General features: G+C 33.6%; 1 long non-coding RNA gene across 6 annotated transcripts in view; it reads left to right on the top strand.

Moving 5' to 3' along the window:
• LOC139079832 (uncharacterized) overlaps nt 1-26,610 on the top strand; it is a 280,199-nt gene that overhangs the window by 164,873 nt on the left and 88,716 nt on the right. For 2 of the 6 annotated variants that reach the window (XR_011533775.1, XR_011533776.1), the window contains exon 1: nt 21,425-21,555. The exons of 3 other annotated variants lie outside the window; for them this stretch is intronic. This is a non-coding gene — a long non-coding RNA (uncharacterized lncRNA). Of the gene's footprint in view, nt 1-21,401; nt 21,556-26,610 lie in introns of those variants that run through there. One more of the 6 variants, XR_011533774.1, reaches the window with a different exon arrangement.

Genomic DNA, 26,610 nt, shown 5'->3' with positions numbered 1-26,610 from the left:
CCTTTCGGTTTTCTTTTTCCCAGACTGCACTGTGTCTACAAAGTTGTAGTTGCCTTTTTTCCTTTTTTTTTTTTTCATTTAACAGTCTGGGAAATAGTAGTTTGAAAAAATGATTACCATTGGAAGTCCCTATTCAATTCCTCCCAAATATCAGAGCTTGAAGGGAATTGCAGTAGGTTGCACTAAAACATTTTTCTTATGACCTTATATTTTCAAATTTTAACTGACAGACAAAATGCTGTATATATTTGTAGAAAAATAATGTATCTGGATTACTATAAGAAAAGTTCTTATCTTTATATCATATAAAATTGGTTCATTAAAATTTGAGAATTATTCAATATTTATTTTCTTACATATAAAATGGGTGTTCCAATTTCTTGCCTAAAAAATTATGTAATATCAAGAAAAATTCACAATTTCAAATTTCAAATTTTCTTATGTAATTAAATTGAGATATGACATTATTTTAGGATTTCCTTTGATATGTTATGAGTAAAGTAACTTGGAAATAACTTGTGTCAGTTCTGCACCTGTAATTCTGTGGAATTATGTTAATTACACTAACTAGAATGTGTTAAACATTAATGATTAATGATAAGAAAGGAAAGATCATAAAAAGTCTAATAGAATTCAAAACTCCTCTAGATTGAATATTTTTACACCAAATGAAATAAGTATGCCACTAGATGGAACAATTAAATGCTAATAAAAATGGCAATGAGGTAAGTATAATGATCAAGGTCTAGACTCTACTTTCTCTGGTGGTTTCCAGAAGATTCTATCTCCTCTGGTGATTTCCAACCACCAGAGAAGATAAAGTAATACTACAGTATATTATCCTTCAACTGTTCGCTTTACAGTTTTCAAGGTATATATATCCATTGTCTCATTTCTTCCTCATGAGAACCCCATTGCAATGCTGACTCAACTGAAACAAGACCTCAAAGACAGGATAGTTATCTCCCACATTGCAGGTGCACAGGATGGAATTGGAATTCTGGAGTAGATGTTCTTCCAAAACCATTTTTCTTATGACCTTATATTTTGAAATTTTAACTGACAGACAAAATGCTGTATATATTTGTAGAAAATAATGTATCTGGATTACTATAAGAAAAGTTCTTATCGTTATGTCTTATATAAAATTGGTTCATTAAAATTTGAGAATTTTACTAACATACCTGATACCAATATCATTTCTATGAAATAATGGTATAAACTAAGTGACAGTCTAGAGATGATTACAAAGTAAGATCTAATCAGATATTGATTTTCTCCCTTTTCAAAGGTCAAATTCCTATTGTCTCTGGGAAACGGGGGTTAGCTCCATTCTAAGCTGCATCTCCTTCTCTCTGGGACTCTCACTTTCTTCCGAATAGCCATTTACTCTGTAGTTCCTCCTCCCAGTCACTTCTCTTGCTTAAATGCCACCAGTTGATTTTTTTTTTCATGTGTATACATAGGATGAGGGAAATTTTGCATTCCACTTAACAGCAAATTACTTAAAAGTTGAAGCACAATCTTACACTTCTTAAAAACTTAGGGTAAATTTCTGAGAGAAAAAAATAATGCTTTGTTTCCTGATGCAGATGAAAATATTTGCTCTTTATATATATTTTTTCCTGTATCTCAGCCTCTGTTGGCATAAATTAAGGTTACAGTTGAGAATTTATTGTGTGATTTTTAGGTCCAAACAAGAGAACTAAATGATTAAAAACTTTTAGCCATATTCATATGGCATGAACTACTTGATGGAATTGCTTGAGTGTGACATCTCTGCATTCTTGAGCCAAGAGGGGAAAAATGTCAAATATATTAAATTCATATATCCTATTCTTCATTGTCTACTCTGATGACAAGTTCCATTATCAAGTATGTGCTATGTAAAATGTCAACATAAGTTGAACATGAACAAAGTAATATAAGAAATATTCCAAGTAGTGCTGTGAAATATTCAGTGTCTTCTGGGAAGCAAAATTTATTTACACTCTGCAAACATTTACAGTGGAGTGATTTAGAAAAATGGGCCATGCGTGTTGAAAGACCGCCTACATCGTTAGCCATAAGTGATAGAACAAACCATTACTTGTAACCAGGAAGAGTAAGTTGGCAGATCACACACATACAGTTTCATTCACAATCATGTGCAAAAGTTAAATAAATGATCATTTTAACCAAACATAGCTATTAAAAACACATATTCTATCATTTATTTCACTAAGAGAGGATAACATTTAAAAAGATCATTGACTCGTGTTACTGTGAAAAAGATTTTTGAAAAAAACACACTTCCAGAATGAATTTATCTTTTCAAAATAGATATAAAAATGTCTCATTTCTCTGAAATATGAAACAGTAACATACATAATCATAACACTGCTAAAATAATTTCAATATTTAAATATGAATAATTTTCATGGAATATCAAGAAAAGCTACAAGTTTTCATCTCTTTTACAACAAATAGAAAAGAAAAACATCACCATCATGAATTTTCTCAGACTTTGTCTCCAAATATGCCTTTTGTAACTTCTTTCAAATTGCAATAAAACGTGAGAATTTTGTGTGATATGAGATATGCATGAATCTCCTTCATGTCTCAGTGTCATGTGGATTTGAATAGAGGTAGGTCAATGTCACATAAACTAGATATTCTATAAACATGTTTATTTGTGTAAATGTAGCTTTCATTTCAGACTTCCCTAAAATGTATTTCAGGACAATTAAGAAAAATATTACATAGTGACTTGCAAACCTCTTCAATTTGGGTCACCATTATTTCCAGAAAATATGTAATAACACTTTAAAACATCAATAGAATCTAATATTCATTAATTAAAATCTTTCAGTATTTAAACACCATAAAGTCTCCCAGTGGAACATAACACCTTAGTTATGGGTTTTCTATCACCATAAATTTGAACAATATTATTTGAAAATCAAGACTATTTTTGTACATAATTGGTTAGTCAAAAGAAGCATTAGATGATAAGACTACACAAAATGGCATAAGATGTTGTAATTTTAATCAACTTGTGTACTTTCTTAGATTCTACATTTGTCAAACGTATTGAAACCTGGAAAAGTGAAGTGACTTGCCAAAATTACAAAACACACACTCTACTTACATTTTTCCATGTGCTTCATCTTTGACTTACAAACTAATCGATTTACTTGGAGGCTGTAGGGTAAACAGTGATTTGTCCAAAAATGCCAGAGACATGTACATTTGTTTTTCTTTCTAAAATTTTTAACTCTTTTATTCATTACATATTTATTGCACACTAAAATTTCCAAGGGCTAATGGCTGGACTAGAGATACAAAGAGAATACTAAATTATGCTTACTCTCCATAAATAGAATGACAACTACAGTGCGATCTACATTGTGATAGAAGTGTTCTGAAAGCTCCAAGGAGAGCTCTCTGATCCAGACTAAAAGAGGAGATGAAGAAACATGCTTTATGATATGGATGTGTGTGTGTGTATGTGTGTGTGTGTGTGGTGTGTGTGTGTCTGTGTTCCCCAGTGTGTGTCTGTGTTTCCCAAGGCATTTATTTTTTTATATCTGACATCTACAATCCTCAAATGTTATTGCTCTGTCTGTTAGAAGCTATCCATATAATGAGATGACAGCTTACTACTCTTCTGACCATTGAGTCACTACCTTGCCAGTCTGCACCCACTTAGTCTCCATTTTCCGACAGTACAACAAAAGCAGTTTTCTGTTTCTCCCTAAGGGCACGCCCTCCACATGAGCTCAGAATCTCATACCAGCTCACCTAGTCAAGGATTTTCCTTTTGCAAATCTCATGCATAATCTTCTTTGCCTTTTATTGCTAACAAAAAATTCTCATCTATGTAGAAATGTGTTGATTCTACTCATCTTGGGGAAAAAAACAAACGTTTTCTGATCCCATGGCCTCCTGTGTTCCACTTTGACCCCATTTCCTTGCTCTCCACTCATGGCTCAGTTCCACAGTATGGTTAATATTCCTCTTATTTACTGCCCCCCATCCTTAGCCCACTTCAGTTGCGGCTTTCACACTTATCACTTCACTTAAACACCGACAACCTCCTTTTGTGAAGTCCAATAGTTTCTATTCTCATCTTCCTGGACTGTCCTCCCCACTGTTGACCACTTTCCCTAGATTTTTGTGAAACTACACCTTCAAATTTTCTTTTTCAGCCTCCTGATTTTCTTGCTAACTTCTCCACCATTGGTCAGATACTCCCTCAACTGAAAGCATCTGTGTGCAGATGACCGCTGTATCTTTATCTCTAATCCTCTTTTCTCTCTTGAGCTATTCTCAGTTTCTGCATTTGGATGTCTAACTAGCTTCTCAAACTGAACATCTTCAACATAGAATTATCTCTGCCTTCCTTCCCCCACTCTCATACCATGCTCTGTCTCCAGTCTTCCCCATCTAAGTCCTGGGAATCTCCCTTTCCCTAGATACTCAAAGAATGTTGGGAATCTTATGTTTGCCAGAAAAAATTCAGGTTATCTAGATGAAATGGATTTCAGATAAATAACAATACACTGGTATATGTATGTCCCAAATATTGCATGAGACGTACTTACATTAAAAATATTATTTGGAGCTGACTATTTTTATTTGCTAAATATTTTTTTTGAGGAAGATTTGTCCTGAGCTCACATCCAAGCCCATCTTCCTCTATTTTATATGTGAGGCGCCTGCCACAGTATGGCTTGATAAGCGTTGTGTGGGTCTGCACCCAGGGTCTGAACCATCAAACCCTGGGCCACCAAAGCAGAACATGTAAACTTAACTGCAGTGCCGGCAGGCTGTCCCCTATTTGCTAAATCTTTTAACCCTAGTCTGGGTCATATTTGTCCCTACATCAAAGGCTAATATTTCTCTAAACCTGATATACAATCTCATCTCTTTTCCCCAGTTCCACTGTGAAATACTCCAGGACAAACCACTTAAATCTTGGCTTAAAGCTCTTGCTTCCTCTTGGGCATATTAACAAGATCCTAACACCAGACCAAAGCCTAAAATGCCTCACCTCATCTGATCCCTGACTGCCTCTCCAATGTCAGTTCCTGTCATTCTTTTCCCTTGTTCATGAAATTCCAGTCAAACCCTTCTTGTGTCTGTGTCTTAAATATACTACGCATAAATCTGCCTCGGGGTCTTTGAACTTACAATACTTTGTGCTAGAAAGATTTTCACTTCTCATCTTTTATCATTTACATTTCAGCTGTATTCAGATAGGAGTTTTTTTACCATGCTGTATAAACTAGCTCTCATGCTACACTCCTAAGCTATCCAGCCTTTTAACTTATATCCTTCATGTCACTCTTATTATCTGAAATTGCCTCATCCTTTATTTCTTTATGTTTCTTTTATTCTCTATGTTTTCCTGGTAGAAAATTAGCTCTAAGTGTTTCATGCTTTGTCTATTCCACTTATCCCTATATCCTTAGAGCCCCGAGGCTCACTGGTAAATATTAGGCATACAATTCATATTTACTAAATAAGTGAGTGATTTCTAAAAAGAACTAGTCTAGCTAAGTTCATCTGGTATGTTGGTATCTTTAACAGCAAAATATATTCAAACATTCACAACAGAATCTTAAATAACAAGCACCCAAATCATTTTTAAATGTTTTTCATTGTAATTTATCAAATACAATAATAATTATGTTAACCTTACATGAATTATTTAATGTTAGGAAACATACATGTTTCCCCTATTTAGTCACAATGAAACACAAACAGCTTCAAAATATAAATTTCAAAACTAAACATTCTTGTATAGTAAATGTATTTAAACAGCAGTGAATTTTTTTAAAAATTGCATAAATTTTTCTTAATATTAATAATAAGAAAAGAGTTATTTCTCTCTTTTTAGACTCTCCTGTTTTATTGTTCAGGTAAGAAAGTATTAGAAATGTATCCTCATAATTTAAAATAATAAAAGAATATGCTAAAATGGAAAAAAAACCCTACTGTCTCTCACATTAATGAGCCAGTTTGTTATATTTATACAGTTTTATTTTAATCAATATTTTAACTAATTTAATATAATTAAATATTTTATGTAAAATTAAGAAGAGTTGAGACTTGCAGGTGAAATATTTTTCAAGACTCAAATGTAAGTATGTGGATTTTAACTGACAGCTGTAGTCCAAAGACTTGAAATATTGGGTGGAAAGGTTGAATGTTTTTCTCATAATCATCTCTTTCTCTGTCTTTCACATCACCCCATAACAAGAAGCCATATAGAAAACTTTGAAAGAAAGAAAAAACTTAGAAAACTTTTTTCCTCACATTGTTCTATTCCTTAATTAGAAAGCTGACTGACAGTATCAATCCTTTGTCAACCTTTATGCAGACACACACTCTCTGGCTACTGGATTATAGAACTTTTCTGATTTTCTTCAAGTTTTGGTCAAGACAAATTTTATTTCAGATTGTGGAATCAAATCAATGTAAATGTTGAAACCGATCGAAAAATATCACTTCAATAAATTACACAGGAGTCGTTTGGAGAGGACATATAATTGGGAAGCCTTTATATTATACTCCAGGATTGGGTGGCTCATTTTTATTTTTACATGTTACCCTTCAAGAAAAGTCATTAGCATACTTGAAACAATAGCATTTCATCATGGAAAAGCCTTTTCAGTGTAGAAATTGGTGGTTTAATGGGCAGCCCTGAGGCAGAATCATCAGACAGACAGGAACACAATACTTGCAACATATTCCTTAAAAAAATAACTCTTTCTGAAGAAGATATTTCTAAATATAAAGATATGAGACCCATAGATAAGAATATGAATGTATATATGGAGGCTGACTGGAATCTGGATGCAAAACTTCTGAAAAGAATCTAAAACTGAAAGTTTTTCAAATGTCCCTACAGCCCGAGGCACTGGTTGAAGATGGTTTGTGACTGACTTGGTGGTGTCTATTGTTCACCTACTTTTTCTAAAAATAATTTCTGAATACTTTTACTAAGTATATGAAACATTTAATATTGTTGAGAGCACCCTATGATTTAAAATTCCCAGAAAGTATTTCTAAAAATATACATAATTAAAACTATTTTAAAATGATATGATTGGGTGAAAATGCATAGAGCCACAAATAGAGTAGTTGGACGTAATTGGCAAAATCAAAGATAACATTTTTATTCCCTCTACACTGATGGAAAAGCCAGTTTGGATTGAGTTCCTGCTCACAAGGTTTATTTTTTTTTACATAATGTAATAAAGTCACAAATTAAAAGCATGTGTTTTTACACAAATATCTGTTTTAAAGTTCTTCAATTGATTTGATTGTCTAAATAAGCTCTTAAAGAGATTTTAAAAATAGAAAGAATATTTGCTTTCTCTGCTTTCTTATTTTATTTGTCCCGATGTACAGAAGTGTGAAATAATTTAACTATAAATTACCTAGCATTGTTTCTTCATGTGTGGGATCAGAATCTCACTCTCATTATTTAAATAAAAAAAAAAAATATTTTCTCTTAAACTAACAAATTCACTTTCTAATAAACTCTGAAAGAAATTTGTGACACATAGATGTTTGTTTAGTATTAATTTTCATCATTAAAAATTAATCACAATATTGGTATAAAGTAAAATATAAGTATAATTTTAAATAGCCTGTGTTAACAATAATGAAATAGTTAATTATTTTATAACACACCTATAACATTGGACAATATGTACCTGTTAAAATAATATTGAAAAGTTAAATTACACATTATTAAATAAAAAGTACAGGCTGCTAAATTGTGTATACAATGATACATGTCTGTATATATATCTCCATATCTCCATATATCAATATAGATATATTGCTAGAGATATCTAGATATATATACACATGTCTATGAACTAGATTTTTAGATATAGAGATAATTTATAAAATTACATTTAACAATATTAAGCACATCTGACAAAATGGACCCATCTGCGCACATAACCTGCATACACACATACACACAAATATATTTGTATATGTATAACTAGAAAAATATTTCAAAATCTTAAAAATTAAAAATAGAATCCAATAATTTAGCAATTAATATTTTCTTCTTTAAAGTCTTTTCAAAATACATATCAAATTATTAGTATGAGAGGTATGGAGTTAACTTTGAAAGATTAAATTTATTACTTCTTTTGTCTAATTTTTTCTTAAAAAGTGTTTCAGGGTTCTCTGTGCTTAAGCACCAGAAGTCAGCTCTGGCTAAGTTTGGCATAAACATAAGTAAAAGTAAAAAGAAAGAAAAAGAAATAAGATAAAGAAATTCTTGGAAAGTAAGAAGTGGTTCAAAAACGTCTTTTGAACAATGAGCAGGAAATGCCTCTGGGAACCTCCCATATAAATGAAACAAGCCCATCATTTTTCAGCCTCATGTAGCCTTAGCTTAAGATTCAAATTCTCAGGATGAGGGACACTGAGTGTCCATGTCTGTGTCCTGTGCCCATCACTTCACCAGCATGAGATGGGTACTTTGACTGGCAGTCTAGACAGAGATATCTGTGATGGGGCATGTATCAAACAGTGCCTGAAGGAATATTGTGCTGTAGTTAGCAAGAAAGCAGCAAAAGAATGCTGGCTGTGTTGGCGAAATGACATGTCTGCTACATGTAGGGTCAGCATACCCACCCTGAGGAATGAACGCTCTGATTTCTCTTCCACTTTACAAGCTTATCTACAAAGATGAGTGTCTTTGCTCGTTAAATTACAAGGGGGTGGAGGGAGGGTGAAAGGGGCAAAGGGGCACATGTGTACAGTGATGGATGGCAACTAGACTTTTCGTGGTGAACACGACGCATTCTATATAGAGGTCAAAATATCTACACTTGAAATTTATATAATGTTATAAACCAATATGACCTCAATAAAAAAAATTAATTACAGTACAATTCTCTATTTTGAGGGGTAGAATATTCATGTTCTAGGCACAAAGAAGAAATTCAACTTCTCAGTGAAGTTATTCACAAAACAAACGGCCACAAAACGTGGGAACAATATAAGTGTAGACTTATGTAGCAAAAGCTAGAGGCTTGTCTTCTGAAGGCTGAGAAATACTGTGTGAAAACGGAGAAAGTGTAATATTATTTGCATACTGTGACTTTATGTCCAGAAAGCTATAATAATCAAGTGAAATATGAATCTGATTAATAAAATAATTCAACAATAATAAACACAAAGCAAAACAATTTTTACATACATTAGATTACCAGTGAGAAACACTATGTTAAATATCACTTTCAAAATAACAATAGACTATGTAATTCAGTGTAAGGGAAAAGGAAAATGTATGTTGCATATATGTACTCAGCTAAAATTTTTATTGATGCCATGCAGCTAAATACATTTCACATGTATTTAATAAGAAAATTGTTTAAAATAAAATTATCATAAAACCAGAGACAAAATATAATTTGAGTGGAATTTCTAGGAATAAAAGTGATAGAAAATATAAGAAAGAAAAAAATCATAGTGTTTTTACCAAAGAAATGGACACGTTGCTGGACATCAAGTAAGGCTAGAAAAATGCTTGTGGCATGCATAACAAAAATTCTATGAAAAATTTTAAATGAGTAGTAATGAAAATATGTAATAACATGGAAAAATAATATATTTCATATAAAATGTACCCACTTACCCATTATAACTACAGCTATATTTTTAAAAATTGATACATGGCAAAAATAAATAGAACGAACAGGTTGAATATACAGACTTTTTTCTTTTTCCTTCTCTTTGTTATTCTTGTATTATATAATGAATAAATATTCTGTAATAAAAGTTAAAAAGTCACATTAACTCACGTAAACCACTCAGCTCCTTTATGATGCAATGTTTTCTTTCTCTATGAAGTCATTAATTTTCTTTTAATATTTCTCAAATTATTCAGAGAATAGATTCTTGAGAAGGAACTGTTGCAGAAACACTAAACAGAAATGTCAATATTAAAGTCAAGGTGAGCAAATGGTATTAAAACCAAGTTGATGAAAGGAAATGAGGTTCTTTAAGGCCACATGTCTACAGAAATGGTCACAAACGAGACGGATTTATCCCAGGCATTTGGGATGAAAAGGCTATAAATACCAAGGAACTGATGATGCATAGGTGTCCTGAGGTGCATTTATTTTTTCCCAGTCAGCTTTTCTGAGAAATTATGATTCATCAGTCATCTTGGTTTATCACGAAGCAGTAAGGTTTTGGACTCATATTTTTCATGCAAAGGAAACGACTGCCTTAGTATTTTGTATGTAAGGCTCATATCCAAGTACATCATGAAGCATTTACAGTCATGCCCGGGGAGTCAGTTGTCCAATGAGCACATCTGGTGAGTGGCTACAAATATAACAGAAGAATGAGCTGAGAGGGTCAGAGAAACTTCCTCCGACAGGTGTCGGCTCATAATGGTGTCCTCCAGGTAATAGAAAAAATGATTCAATTAAAAGCTGAGATGCAAATTCTTTTACCACCACAGAGCCAGAAAAACTAACTTTGTGTTTCATTAACAACATGTTTTTCTTGCCTCTTGTTAGTGTTTTTATTTGGGCTCTCTGAAGACCATTTCAATAATTCAACACGTATTCCAAGGATAAGGTCCAAATAATTATGTTTGTTGTTTGCTTGATCCTTTGTTTTCAAGATTTCTTAAAAACAGTTTAAGTAGATATTTAAAATATGAATGAATAGTTTTTGGAGTAGTGATTTTAACTTTAGGTTAAGAGTATCCGAGGTAACACAACGCTGAAAAGAGTATACGTTTTCTTGCTCCTGAAACACCCAATTGAAGGAAATAAACTAATGATTTTTTATGTAGGTTTAAGAACAATGCGCCATTGCAAATTGAAAAGATGAAAATATCGTTAAAAACTTAGCCTAGGCAGTAGCTCACATGGGTATTTTAAAAATGTAGATCTTGGTTATTCTTTCATTTATTCAGTCATTGTCTGGCCACATGCCCAGTTGTGCGAGCACTGTGGGATAAGTTGTGGAGAGACTGAAGAAAACACTGGGAGATGGCATAGGAGACAAACAGGTTTATTAGGACTTACGTACAGGGAATGTCCAGGAGCAACCGGCTTGTCAGAGTTGTGCACCTAGTACCATGGGCAGAGAGGGGATTGCCTATATGGGCACAGGCACAAAAACTATGTGCTTTCCAAAAGGGATTGTCCTTGGTATGACCAGCATTCCCGGGAACAGTAGCTCACATGGAAGGGCTCTGTGTTCCTTCAAGACGTGCTTTTCTTTGAGGTAAGTTAAGATCCAGGTTGTTCAGGCCCTGGATCATTACAGATCCCAGATAGCTGCTGTCCTGTCCAGAAGCGGGAGAGAAGGACACAAGGTCACTATAGGGCAAGTAGGTTGTCTCCAGGCAAGCATGACCCTAAATTCATTCACTCAGCAACCATTATTTAAGTACTTACTATGTGCTAGCAATATCTACACTAGATAATCAAGATCAAATGCTAAGCAAAATGTTGGATTTTAACCTTCATGCAGTTTATAGGAAAACATCCCATTAGTCTCTTTATTCAATTCCAGACTCTTATACTTATCCATATTAATTGTTCTCATATATTTTTCTTTTTGCTCTGCAAAATCCACAATGTGATATAAAGTATTTATGTGAAACTTTGAATAACTGTTGATTCTAGTGGATTTACAACACTGTCAAATATTTGACCCAATACAAAGTAAATATCTCTATGAAATGTTTCATAAGTGGTAAAGGAATCTGACATACCTAACAAATACTAAGGGCCTATATCAAGAAGGTAGAGTGCTCATTGACTCACCCCAGCTGTTGCACTGACATGAGTAACCCCTAATATGTTTAGAAACAATCAAATGAGTTAACAAATGAAGACATTCTAGCTTTTGAGGACTATGAGCATTATTAGTCTGGAAACAACCAGCTTAATGGGATAAAGCGTCACGTACAGCATCCGATAGATGTTCATATTGTTTACTCTACTTATGTCCAGAGCTGCTGGGCTGTCCGTGAGGGCTGTGTGTGGGTTGCTTTTGGCTTGACATGTGCTCAGTGAACATGGCTACATGGTTCATTTCTGACATCCAGGATGACTGGGTCAATGAGCATATATTCCTCAAAAGATGATAATTACACTAAATATGCACTTTTAATATAGAGAAAATATGTATCCTCAAACACCATTTTACAAAACTACTATTTTCTCTCAATATTGAAATTGTTAAAGGGAATAAATAGAGCCTATACATTTTTATTAAAGGAAGCTTTTTTTTCTCATTTCGCTAACATGTACGGGAAAGTTTGATTGTCATTTTTATAGAGAGTCTTTCTTAAATAAAATATAATACTGATTTTTTTCTTTATTCTTCTTCCTAAGTCGTTGAATTTGACTATTTATTTCCTATTGCCCATAAGTTATAATCTCTTCAAGGATTTCAGAAAGGGACAAGCAGAGTATATGCCAATCCATTTGTCTTCATGCTATAGGAAAATGATACCTTTTCTCCCCATGTGCATTGAGTCAACCAGAAATAATAATAAAAAGAGAGAAGAAGGGTGGCTATTCACCAGTACTTGGATTATTGTCTCCACATGTGAGGAGTGTTATTTTCAGTAAGCTTCTAAGGCCATGGAAATAAAAGAGTTGGGAAGACAATATTGATACTGCAAATTGTTCTTTATTTAAAGATGCTTTTTAATATGAATATGGCTTTATAATCTGTCAAATAAAGATGGCACACAGAGATAAAAATAAAACGTCAGAACAAAAATGTTCTTTTCTTTCCTGTGAATAAATTTACACGTCAGTCAAATATCTGTCAGTGCATCTGCTGAATGAGTGACATGTCTTAAGTAAGTAAAAGCAGAAGGAGAGCAACTAACAAGAATAACTAAAAGGAGAAGTGGCAAAATTGACAGCCTTGATCAGTGAAGAGTCCTCTCTACACACAGAATGTATGCAGTTAGAATAAGGCCTCCAAGCAAGTAAAGAAATAGTGACAAACTACCAATTATGAGGGAGGGAGATGTAAACATAAATGCAAATTCTGATGTTTGGGTCCTTCCGATGGAGGATTCAAGAGTATGTGGTAGGATTACCTTTCCACCCATGGGCTAGTGACTCATTAACATTTCATTAATATTCATTGATATTATTGTTTTCATGACTATTTTTCTTTTGCTAGGATCAGAGAATGTCTTAATTTCACTTAGTTAAGCAAGATTTTGGAAAAACATTTTGGAGAAAGCTAATATGCTTCTTATGCAAAGAAGAAAGGGCACCTGGAGCTAACCACAGATGAAATGGGTTCTCAAGTGAAGGCATATTCAGAGTTCTATAATCTTCAAATTCCCAGAACTTCATGTAGTAGCACAAACATACCACCTTAATCTAAGAGGTTGTAAATTTTTATTTTAGTGTTTAAGTTTTAAATTCTTGTTTTTTAAAATGCAATTCAAGGCAACAATCTTTTTCCTTCAAAAGCAGCGTTTGATTTGAAATTTAAAGCTTAAACACTTATTTACAGTTTTATATATCTTTTTCTTCCATTTAATAAAGCTTCCTTATTACAATTCAGAATACATTATATTACAAAGCTTTACTCTAGTTATAATTATATTTAAAATAGTACTATTATTAGTTAACTCATTAGCTTACCATGTGCCAAGAGCTGTCTGGAATTTTGCAAGATTATCTCATTTAATTCCTCTTAAAACTAGTTAAGACAACATGCAGTGAATGTTATGTTGCTTCATTGAAATGCTTTAAAAAAATTTTTAATGCATACTCCTTATTTTTATCTTAAATAATTTTGTTTTAATTATTATGAATATCAACTGATGGCTAGACGTATGTCTTGACTTAAATGTGGCCTTAGCACCCAGCTAAGTGATTCGCAGTTAAGAGTAGGTGCTCAAAATGTTGTTTGAATGAATGATGTTATTTATCTTTTTGCTTGCCTGTCAAAAAACCTGAAATAGGAAGATTTGGGCTGCAGTTACCATAAATACAAACCATAAATGACTTAAACAATAAGACTACATCATTTTTCAAATAACAAAAAGTCTGAAATTCTAGGATTGGTTAATTGAACAACTTTGCATCGTTATCAAGTACTCAGATTTTCTTTTCTTTTTCTTCTAATCTTCTCTCACCCTAGTTAGTGGATTTCATGTACTAGTTTGTTACCTTGTGATTACAAAAGTTTCAGCAGCCTAGGTAGGGTTCTAATCAAACATCATACCTTCTATCTCTTTTCCAGAAGGTGACTTATTGGCCAGAAATGCACCATATCCACACTCTTGTGGCATACTCCCATTCTTAATTTATCTGTTTTAGTTTAGACTGATCACATTTATTTCCTAGGGCCAGAAATTTTTCTTGAAAGCCATGACCTCCTGGCATATAAAACAATTTTTTTGCTAGCAATGAAGAAAGGAGAATAGGAGGACGCCTGGAAAGCTACCAAGAACGTATGCCACAGAATATCCCCAAGTAAGCAGTGAAAAATGCATGTGAAATTCTATCATTTTGATAAATTTTACAATAACTTTTTCTGCTGCATGTAACTCAACAGAGAGTTGTCATTTTTCTTCAAAGAAATTCTAGAGGAAAAACTACTACAATAATTATGTTTCATTTTTTAATAAAGCTCTAATCTGCAACAAAATGGATTCTCCTGTATAAATTAAATGCAATGAAATCAAAATATTGGATTATCTAAACTGTAATAAAGAGGTTTATTGAATTTGCCAATTTTAGTTGAGATAAAAGTGATTTCTTGAGAACTGAACATATTTCTCTTATTTGTTATCACCCAACAATGTACGTGTTCTATACATTTTTCTTTGAAATCTAAAATAGAGCCCACCTGCATATGTTTCAATGTTATTACTTTGGTTTGCTCTCCTATTCTTTTAAAATAATATTTGCATTTTCAATTTTTTAAATAAAAGATGAGAATAGAAGTTGTGTACCATCTTTTTCTGAAGTGCCAAGGTGGAAATTAAAGTGAGGGAATATATGGAGTTACCGTCTTTCATGGCGGGAAGATATCTATTATGAGGTTTTGACAACATAATAACATTAAGCATGGAGAGGATTGCATATTTTGGTGTATTTCAAGGAATCAGGCCCTGCAGAAGTAAAATTTCTTGAATAATGGTCAGTAAACTCTGCTGAGCACACATGTTTTCCAGCTTGAATTGTCAGGGCAAACAAAGGATGCCACAACCAACATGAGCTTTAACACATATTACACTGGCAGGTCTTTCGCTTCATTGGGATTAAAACATAAACGTACACTTATTTCTCCTGATTATCTTGGTAAGTGATCAGAACTCATAATATTTACGGAGCACTAGCATATGACACTGAGTGCTGGGCACTTGCTCCGTCCAAGCTCTGTGTATACCTGATTTTTAATCTACAAACAGCCATGTAAGATAAACACTCCTATCCTCATATATCAGAAGAGAAAACAAAACTCAGAAGAAATAGCAAAAGTACATTTTAGACACAGATCTGCCTGAGGCCAAAGCCATTTTTTGCTTTCTCCTTTTTCTTTCTCTCTTTCCTGCTTCCTTATATATTATTTTTGTACTCCATCACACTATTATCCTTAAAAATATATCAGTTGTACCTTACTTTTACATATACTTTGGGTAAAGCCAGGTCAGATTTTAGCTGGGGTGATAAAGGAGGCATGGGAAATCGTGTACACAGTCTATGTGCAAAGACGTTTATGTTTAACTTCACAGTGGAGAAACCCGGCACTATGTGATCAGTGGTAACTTCACCAGGAATGGAACCAATCAACCTCTTGGGCCTCCTGAGAAAAGAGCACAATGGTTGCTAAGCATTCCTGCCAAACTGTGTGCCCTGAATCTAATCGTGATGAAGCATCAGACAAACCCAAATTGAGGGACATTGTACAAAATGTGTGGCCTTGTGCACTTCAAAAATATCAATGCCATGAAACAGAATTAAAAACTGAGAAACTACTCTGGATTAAAAGACCAGATATGACAGTTGATTGTAACACATGATCCCACATTTTCTTTTGCTCTAAAGGGCATTAGTGGGACAATTGGTGAAATCTGAATACTGTCTGTATATTTGATAATAGTACAATATTGAGGTTAATTTCCTGAAATTGTTGCTTGTGCTGTGGTAAAGAGTTTTACGTGATTAGCTCAGGATTTTAGGAAACACATACTGAAACATTTAGAAGTACAGGAGCGTCATATCTGCACCTTATTCTCAAATAGTAAAATGTTAACATTTGGGGAAGAAAATTAACGGAATGTTTTGTGCTAGTTTTGCAACTTTTCTATAAATTTGAAATTATGTCAAAACAATAGTTAAGAAAAAAGTAACTAATAAAGTTATAGCAATCACTTTTTTCCTCTCAAAAGGTAAATACTTCTTTCCTGACCTCAAATCAGTGAACATCAAACAGAAAGGGAAACGCAATTACAAATTACGAGCCTTTGTGTTAATTTATAATATGCACCATTTTATTTGCTCTGGAATTTATGAAACTTGTAGCACTCAAAACAATTGCGAATGTTAAATTCTAGTGTCTGTCACCATATGAAGCTCTTTGCACATATTTCTCGCTCCTTTCCTTCCCTAATTTGTATACATGCTTTTGACATCTGTAGGCATATTTTAACCTCATTGGAAAGTCTCAGGAGGCTGAAGAAATTGCTGTCCTTATCCAAGCAACATGGCAACTGATTTCACACAAAACCATATTGCTTTGTTCCGAGCAGTCAGGACCCACTGCTCTAAAAGGAAACCGGGGGAATAACGAAATGTCATGTACTGTCTCTGGAAAATGTGGGTCAAAAGGTAACCTAAAAACATGCACATTCATAAACTTTCCTCTCGTAGATGTACTTTTAAAATTGCATTTTAAACCTAGAAAGACTGACATTAAAACCACTACAAGACAAAACATTTATGGTAAAAGACTGAAAAGAGAAAATAAAATTCTATCATGCATGGTTTAAGAAAACCCCGCCCATTCTACTAAGGCAAGTAATTCACGTGAAAAATTAGATTTTAAGCTAACGTATTTTATCTTTCTATCACATTCGGTATCTCCATATAGTTATACATATGCCGACTAAGTCATACTCCCATGAAAATAAAATATACTTACCAAAGGCATAGACCTTTCTATAAATTTAGGAGAAGGAGACCAAGAAGCTTAACTAATTCTTGCCTTACAGGGAGTGTTTCAAGCACACACATCATGCTTAGCAGACTTTGATCTTCTATGAAATTTATATTCATGGCAATCTAACACAGACAGAGTGAATAAAGTGAAAACATAAAGGACAATGGCCCAGGGGAAGCGTAAAGATACAACTGTATTTTAATATCGGTTTTCTACATAACAACAGTAATAACGGCCTGGATTTCAATTTCTTTTTGCATTCAAGTGCCTCATAGACCTTAGTAAAGTCAAAGAAGCCTGCCGGCCATGCAAATTAGTCAAGTATTGTTACCGATTTTATAGGAAAGTAAATCAATATGTAGTAAAATTTCAAGATTATTCCAAAGCAAACTATCTTTTACCAGTTGCAAATATTTTAGCCACATCGGGTTATGTCCAAAGGGCAAAGGTCTGGGGAAATAATACAGTGAGAAACTGGTAAAGAGAAAAACAAACTTCTCTTAGTTCGGAAAAAAAGCGGCTGATACTTTTTCTTATTAGATAAAATAGTAACAAAGAGGAAAATGTCAGGGACACACCATAGATAATTGTTTCTAGAACATTTTATTCATTGAAGCAGCCTGGTGAGAGGGCTTATGCATGGTGCAGGGAATTGGCTGTAGAAAAACTGTGATTTTTTTTTTTTTTAACAGAAAATGGGAGGATAGCAGCTGTGGGGACCTGAAATTGGCCACCCCAAGATATGCCTCTTTGGCATCAGGATTATTTGAGGCTCATTGCTTTTGATAAACTGGGACAGGCAAGGAGGCTCTGAGGAATGGAACTTGCCCTTTGTTAGGACACGTTTACATTTGTAAGGTAAATCTCTATCTGTAAAAGGTGCCTCCCTCTCTGTACCAGGAAGAAGAAAGGAGATGACCTTCTCTCTAAAAACTCTTAATCAATACCAAAGGCAAGGACATAAAATCTGCATTTTATTGTGCTAGTCTGGTAACCTCCTGTAACTGACTTCCCTCCCCCTCCCAACGTTGGCATTCCTTAAAGATTAAGCATCTTTCTTTAGGCTAGGAACTGATTGCTGAGCTCACCAGTGACCGCCCAGCTCCAGACAATTGACTTGCCTCCGGCTACGCCCATCGAGATAGCAGACCACTACCTGCTGTGTCCATCAAGCGCTGTGCTGATGGGGCAATCTTGTGACTATTGTGGGAGGGACATTTCAATCACATGTGAAACACCCTGTTTGGGGGTATATAACCACTGTCTGCACTCCACTTCTTCGGTGCCCTTTCTTCCTTTGGGAAGAAAGGCCCCTGGCCATGGTTCCTCATAAAACTTTGTTTAATTTTCTCTTGCTATTCTGTCTCATGTGAATTTAATTCGTTCTCCAGCTAGACGAACCCCCATTTGGGGAGAGGAAATGTCCTCCTCCCCTACACAGCTAAGATGGTGAAGAAGAGAGGTATGTTGACACTACTTTGTGCCACATGTCAAAAAGTGTGCTTAAAATCCAAAGAAGAAAGTACCAAATGTTGACATACAGATTAATAAAAAAATTGAATGCTGGAATAAAAGTTACATGTCCACAAGAAATATAATAGTACAAACCAGGTCTTACTTAGAATTGGCAGGTTTAGGACTGAAAGAAAATGAGGGCAATTAAAATGGGGCTTGAAACTGAACCAAACTGATTAAATTCAAGTAATTCTGCTTATGATTTTTACTCCATATAAAGTTTACTTTCATAGATGTTTTCTCAATCCACTGAAAAGGTTAACATCATACAAAAAAAAAATACCATGGTAGAAAATACAAAAACAAAAATAGTCACAAGTTTATAGAAAATAATAAGGAAGTATCAGATGTATGAACTTTCATATGTAAAAAATTTAAAGAATAATAGCCATATTATAAATTAATAAAAAGAATGTAGATATTCTGCCAGATCCAAATGAAAAATATAAATTAGCAATTCCAACTATGAGCACTTGGATTGCAAAAGCATAAATGTTGATAACATCAAAAATAGAGTTTAAGATTGGTAAAACCTAAGTAAATTCTAAGAAAGCACCACATTAAAGCATTTATTTAGAATGTAAATTATCCATAACATATTCTCCTTGCCAGCATTTTTAAATATGACTTTCTGAAGATCTCTACTGACCAAAAAAACCACTTCCATTTGTGCTCATTGCTTATTTTATCAGAAACCTGTTTTCTTCACAAGATACAGCATCTTTAACATCTGGCTACTTTTATTTTTTGTTTATTTTTGTGTTTTATGTTTTTCAAGCTCATGCTTCCTTAAAAAATAATTAAAACTAGACAAAGCTTAAACATCATAATTTCTCTTATAGTTTTAAGATTTTGTTAAAAGCAGAAAAATAATATTGGCTTGATAAATTTACCTTAAAGAATCCAAAGGGGAAAGTATCAGTAACACAATATTGTTTTAGTCTAATTGCACAATTACTTTTAATCTTAGTTACTTCCCAAGATGCCTTCAAGAGAATTCAAAGCTTACATTAAAATTGTCTCAGTCCTTCTCACTCTATTGAAGTCTTCACTTCCAATGCCATTGCCTAGTAGAGGCTCAGAATAGTCAACCCTTCTTATGTGTCATTTCTGTGACCACTCTTTTAAAAGTACTGATCCTGGGTCCTTTCCTTCCTCTCACATAGCTGGAGTCACCAGATTCCATCATAGACAGTCCCTATCTCTGTTTGACACAATGTTTAGATTTTAGTAGTTATCCAATAAATGTTTAGTGAGTGAACTCACAAGCAAATACCTGGGCACCTTGGTCATTGGCCAGGTGATCTCTAATGTTCACTTAGATTTGTGTATATTTCATGTAAACTTTTTCCTTGCTGCTTTATTCATTATGGTTTAGGGTAATAGAAGAGGAGAGACTTTAGTGTAACACCAACCTAGACCCCATCCCAGCAGTGATATTGCTGTGGGATTTGAAGTTATTTAACTCCATACATACACATTTATTTTGTGAGTAGCCAAAACGTATTCTTATGTTCCATCTTGTGGTTTTGTAAATAGATATTCAAAGAGGGAATGTGAATTCCTAGGGTCATACAGTGAGTATGCAATGAAACAGGAACTCAAACTTAGATTTTCTGGTTTCTCGACCTGTGTTCTTTCTAGACCACTCATGTCTATTCTGTTACCTTGACTTACTCCTTTTTCTGTCTTCTATTGTTATAATCATGGCTCATTAACCCCTGTAAATTTATTTATTGTCCATGCACAATTTCTACTAGGAAATTATAGCAACTTCTTATATACTTCTTGTCTCTCTCTCAATTATTATTTTTAATGCATTTCACTACACTTCTTGCATATCTTCCCTTTCTGCAGGCATACCCTCCTGCATTTCACCACATTATTTTGCTAAACGGGCAATACTTAAGAAGTATTGATGCGGGATTCATTCCAAATTGAGTTGCATTTAATTCCTTAGGGTTTTTGTGTGTGTGTGGTAGTTGGTCATTATTTTTGTTTTGTTTTCTTTTGTTCATTGAGATTTTTATTATTTGCATTTGTTCTCTAATGATTGACCGGCTTTTCCCCATGCTTCACCACTATCTGCCATGCAGACAAAGAAAGTGACTAGATTTAGGTTAATCGATCTGTACTGCAAGACTGACATTGATAAAAGCAGGGGAAACTTCTCTGTGTGTTTTGGTTGCTTAGCCATACTTTTTGGTCCAATAGCCACATCTTTTTCACTATTTTCTATAGGAAGGAAAGGCTAAACAACTCCCCAAGTAATATTATTATTGCTTATATTATCATGATTATTATTCTCTCAAGGGGAGTAAATACACCAAAAAATGAATCTTCCCATTTCTGATTCTTCTTGGTTCCTCCATTTACAACACACATGTTATTCTGAAGAATGAATTATTTAAGCAATACGAATCTTTTTGAAACATTGTTCTTAGAATGGAATGAAGCATAAGTTCAATAAAGGACATTTTAGAGAGATAAAGAAAAGCTTAAAAATACCTGCAATCATCCATGCACAAGGTAAAAAACACCTAAATTTGGTAGGATCGATAATGGGAAACAAGGGATAGATTCGACATATTTTTTAAAGAAAATATTCTCTAAAAACTCGTGCCAGAAAATAAACTAGGATCACAGGAAGTAATTGCGAGGATTCACATTTGAATTTGCTGCTTAGCGAAGATAGCAACACTACATCCAAACGGATAAAAGCAGATTCGGGAGCTAATGTTGTAGGAGCATCACTGTCATATCCAGGATATTGTGTTGGAGGGGAATGCCGATGTTCCTATAACCTTGATAGCTCTAGATGTTATTTAGTAAAGACAATTATTGGTAAGTTTTGCATGTGTAAATATATCGAATTTCTTTGCATTTGTTTCTAGGAAACTTGAAGATTTTTTTAGCTGTGTGTTGTTCACACTTGTATTTCATCTTTGTAGGTTACATTATCATTTCCTCTAAAATCTTGTAGAGTTATTTATATTTTCCAGTTGACTAAAAATATTATGATTTACATAATGCTTTTCGTATTAGACACATTTTTTAAAACACTTTTCTGCAATTAGTTCACATATTACTTTTATTTAGTGTGTTGTAATGCAAGTATTACGAACAAGGGCAATGAAGAGTTAAAATGGCGGTTGTGTATCTCCATAAATTGCAGTTGTAAATTTAAATTTTGTTCTTGTGTATTTTAAGGGAAGCTTGATGCTAAAGACCCTTATCATGTTTACAACTACCTTCTGCATAGTTGTATATCCAATGAGCACTTGAAGCTTTAACACTTATATTTCAGCTCATCCCTTAACCGTCTCATTCTGATTATTATGCCCCTTTTACGATCATGAAACTACCTTCCCAGTCATCCAGGCTTGAAATCTGGAAATAATTATTTTGCTCACAATTCTCTCACCACTGAAATCCAATCTACTCTCCAGTCGTGTTTATTCCACCTTCACACTTTCTATATTTAATGCATAATTTCATTTGGATTCCTGCTGATTAAAGCCCTCATTCAAGTTCCTCAATAATTCTATCTTGAACAATTATATTCATATCCAAGTTGTTTGTCTTACATATTTCCTTTCCCTCTGTTCATTCACCTAAATAACAATAACAGCTGATACTTTTGATGTATTTAAGCATAGTACCGAGTGCTTACATGTGTTCTCTCATTTAATTCTTACAACTTCACACAGGAGGTACTGTATTCTCTCATCTTTTATCTGCATTTCAGCATAGCCCCTCATAGACCCTAGAGATAAAAGGCTTTCCCAAGTTCACAAAGCAAGGGAACACTGCTGCTGGGACTGAAAACCGGGAATCTGACCCGAGTCCATACTCTCAAACAGGAAACAATACCGCCATTTTAGAGTATTTCCAGATTAACCTTCTTCAAATATTCTTCTGTCGTGGACAGGGTGCTGTTTCAAAGCAGTTGGTGATATCCTACTCCCTAGTGATAAAATTGTGGCGCTCAGCCTGATGTTTATCCTGTTTCTTCCTTTCATGTATTGTGTTTGCACTCCCTTCTCTAGGGCTTTCCTGAAACTATTCTCTCCAAATTCACTCCTTTCATGGTCAAATAGTTAAAATCCTCCACCCCCAACTTCCAGTCCTGCCTGCCTCTATACATCTTTGTCATTCATACGCTGGTGTGTACTATTTTCTTTTCTACCATAACAGACTGTTAGCTTCTCCAGGCAGATACAGTATTGTTTATCTTTGGAACCCTCAGCACCTGGCATCTTCAGGTGAGAAAGTTATAGATAATTCTTTATTGATTCATGACTAAATGATTTTTAAAATTATAAATATAAGATACATTGATATAAAGTGAATATCAACGAAAAAAGCCAAAGTATGGTTTTCGTGGAATGTTCCCAATGTCAATAGCTAGCAATGGTGAACCTACACAATCTTGAAGGCAAAAATGTTATGCACTTTGATATTTTTATAATTTCTATGAAATCAAAATGATTATTTAAATTAATAGTATTTGCTAATTAAAAATGAAAGGAATCCAACTTAAATTTAATTTACAATGTTTCCCTAAACCCATGGCTTTTTTATATCACCCTTAACCTACTGCGATTTAACTTTAAAACAACCATGCAAATTTAATTACGCGTTGGCTCTTAAGGGATGCACTCGTATATCAGTTTTCATCTCTCACAGACAGATCATTTGCAGTTAAGTTACAAACCACTGAAAATCAATTTTTAATGGAAATACTCATACAACCTTAACTGCAAAAGAGCGAAAATTCAAGTATAATACCAAATGGCAGGTTATTAACTATAACTTCAATTTTATGTTCTTTTGACACAAGACTGTGTCAGCCATAAATAAGTGTGCATTTGCCACACAAGTCACACTTACCAGAAGATTATTTGACAAAGAAAGTTTTAGTGGGTCCAACATTGAGCCCGTAGGGACCCTGGAGGAAATCCTGAGCTGCTTAGCAAGGCACTGAACCAAAAAAGTTGTGCTGAAAAGATGTTAAAGGTCTAAACGAAAACCAGAGAAGCAAGGAAATGTAAAGTTAAGTTGAAACTCTGTCATTAACCATATGAGCCAACTTAGAAAAGCTTTTAGGTACAATGTATAAGCTATCTCAAAAATCAGTAACAACACCAGAAAAATATTTCTGCAGCATAACATGCTATTCAGTTTTTCCCTATATTTCTACAGTTTGAATATTATTTTTAAATATTTGATTATTTATTTTAATAAAGTGAAATTCAAATGAACATCACCTATTATTAATCAGAAATTAATAATGACAGTGGCAAATAATAAGGTTTTTCCTCTCGTGATCTGAATAGTTCACATTCCTTGGCTAAGTAAGGTCCTGTCAAAGTACAGTTTCTAAAGTTAACCATTGCAGGCTTACCTAAAATGGGACATTATCCTAAGGTCGATAAATAAAGTTGAGTATAATTGTGAGGCTTAATAATTTTTTTTAAAAAAAATCTGCACTGCTATAAATGAAATAATTTAATCATTAATGTTACTATTACTCGCTGACAATCTGCCATGTAAATGGAATCGTTTAAAGTTGCTAATTTTTAGTACTAATATAGATGACTTGCATGGAATATAGCAGTTGATTGTTTGGAAAAATTAAGTATATAAGTACTTTATAATTAAAATAATATTATATGGGAGAAATAAGTGAAAAGGAACTGATTACCTGAAGATATTCACTAGGTGATACAGGAATTTTGGAATACATAACTGCTCTAACTGAATTCTTTAGTCTTATATTGCAATTCTTTTAAACTTAGTTATAATTTAGTCAATTACACACAAATGATAAAACATTTCCTAGATAATTTTGTTTTTTTGTTTGAGAGGTACCTAATTATGTTTAGACATTAGATAACTCTTTGGTTTTATAATGAAAAATTTGAGCTATATTTCCAACAATGCCTAGGAAATATACTTTAAATTTAAATATATTTCAAATTTAGGTAAATTTAAAATATATTTTAAAGACAGCAATGGTGTTTCATCCACTGAGAATTTTTTATATCTTGACTTGAAAGTTGACTTCCTGGAATATAAGCTCCACAATAGAAAAGATTTTTCAGTTTTGTTTCCTGATATCAGCCTAGAACCCAGAACTGTTCTTGGCACATAATAAAGCCTCATTAATGTTTGTTGAATGAAAGTTACTTTCCGATATCACTACCATTCTTTAACAATAATGTATGTATGAAAATTCAGTCTTGTCCACGTTACCCAGAGGAAAGCCTGAGCTATTTAATCTTACTGACACATTTCTAACTAGAACTTCTAGTTGCTTGAGGCTCAAGTTGAAATCTCTTTCCCTTCTAGTTTAATGTGAGTTTAGTCTTTACTGCCAATTTCGTTCTAGCCTGAACATGAGTTATTTTTGCAGCATTTATCATCAGGGAAACAACTGTTTTACAAAAAGCAATATACTTTGTATGACTATAAAGTGAATATCAGTATTTATTAGCCTTTCTAGAATATATTATTGTGCTTAAAATAATTTAAGAACTAGAGACTTTTGTTTTCTTTCAGTAAGTCTTTTTTAACTAACTAAGGAAGGCATATTTTTCAACCAAAAAAAGGCTTAGATGGAAAAAAAGCTAAATTTATTTTTATAAAACAAAAAGAATCTTTGAAACAGCATTTTTAAAAATTTGCAAATTTACTTTTGGCAATATAAGGTGCAAAAAGCTCCAGTACTAAACAAATGAGTGATATTTCCTTTGTTCCTGTTAATAGCGTCTCGTCTCACATCTAAACAACTTTATCTACTTTATTTAAGTCTCTTTTGTTCAGTGAATAGTGTTCCTTTACCCTCTCCAGGCTGCTACTTCATACTAAGGTGTAAATCTTCGGAATGACTAAGGTGCTTCAGCTTGCAGTTTACTTCTTATATAAAGGAAAATAAGCGTTAAACAAAAATAATAAAACCCTAAAACTCAAATGTTACTATGGAAAGGCAAGAAATATTGTTGCATGAATGGTTGCCCAGAATTATTAAATCATAATACTGGATCCACTGCTCATGTAACATCTACGTATACAACCATCTTTGGATGTGGATTCACCTTGATTACTTCTTTAGGGATTCATATTATAACAAATAATAAAGGAGAAAAAGCAAGACAAAATAGTCTAGCTTTTAAAAACAAAGTCAGAAAACAAAACAAGAATATAGTTCAATCATTTAAACTTGAAAGTCATAAAATTTTTCCAGGTATTATTGTTGTACTGAAAGTGGCTTTTATTTATGTACTTACTACTTTCATTTAAGGAAATGTCTTAATAGATAATTCTTAACCATCAAATGCACTGGGGGATGAGGACTCCCTCCAAATGTGTGGAGGAGCAGAACGTGGGTCTACTAGAGTCTGAGATGTTGGACTTATGGGGCATGCACAATTTAGAGAAGAAGACTCAATAACATAATTTTTTATCTCTATAAGAAGTGTAAAACTATAGAAAGCAAGTCTAAACATGGTTTTCTGGACAGATAAAACAGCCAGTTTCAAAACTCCATTGAGTCCATTTGGGTTGATGGAAATGTTCTATACCTTGATTGTTCTGGTGATTATGAACCATTGTAAATTTTTCAAAATATACACTTAAAATAGATTTATTTTTGTATATAAACTATATTGAAACAATTTTTGGGTTTTTTTGGTGAGGAAGATCAGCCCTGAGCTAACTTCTGTTGCCAGTCTTCCTCTTTTTGCTTGAGGAAGATATTCACTGAACTAACAGCTGTGCAAATCTTCCAATATTTCGTATGTAGGATGTCACCACAGCATGGCTTGATGAGTAGTGCTTAAGTCCACACCCAGGCTCCAAACACATGAACTCTGGGCTGCTGAAACAGAGCACGTG

This window comes from Equus przewalskii, chromosome 27, assembly GCF_037783145.1.
Source record: "Equus przewalskii isolate Varuska chromosome 27, EquPr2, whole genome shotgun sequence".
NCBI lineage: Eukaryota > Metazoa > Chordata > Mammalia > Perissodactyla > Equidae > Equus > Equus przewalskii.
Note: the sequence above shows the minus strand (reverse complement) of the source record. Positions and strands in the feature narration are given on the sequence as shown.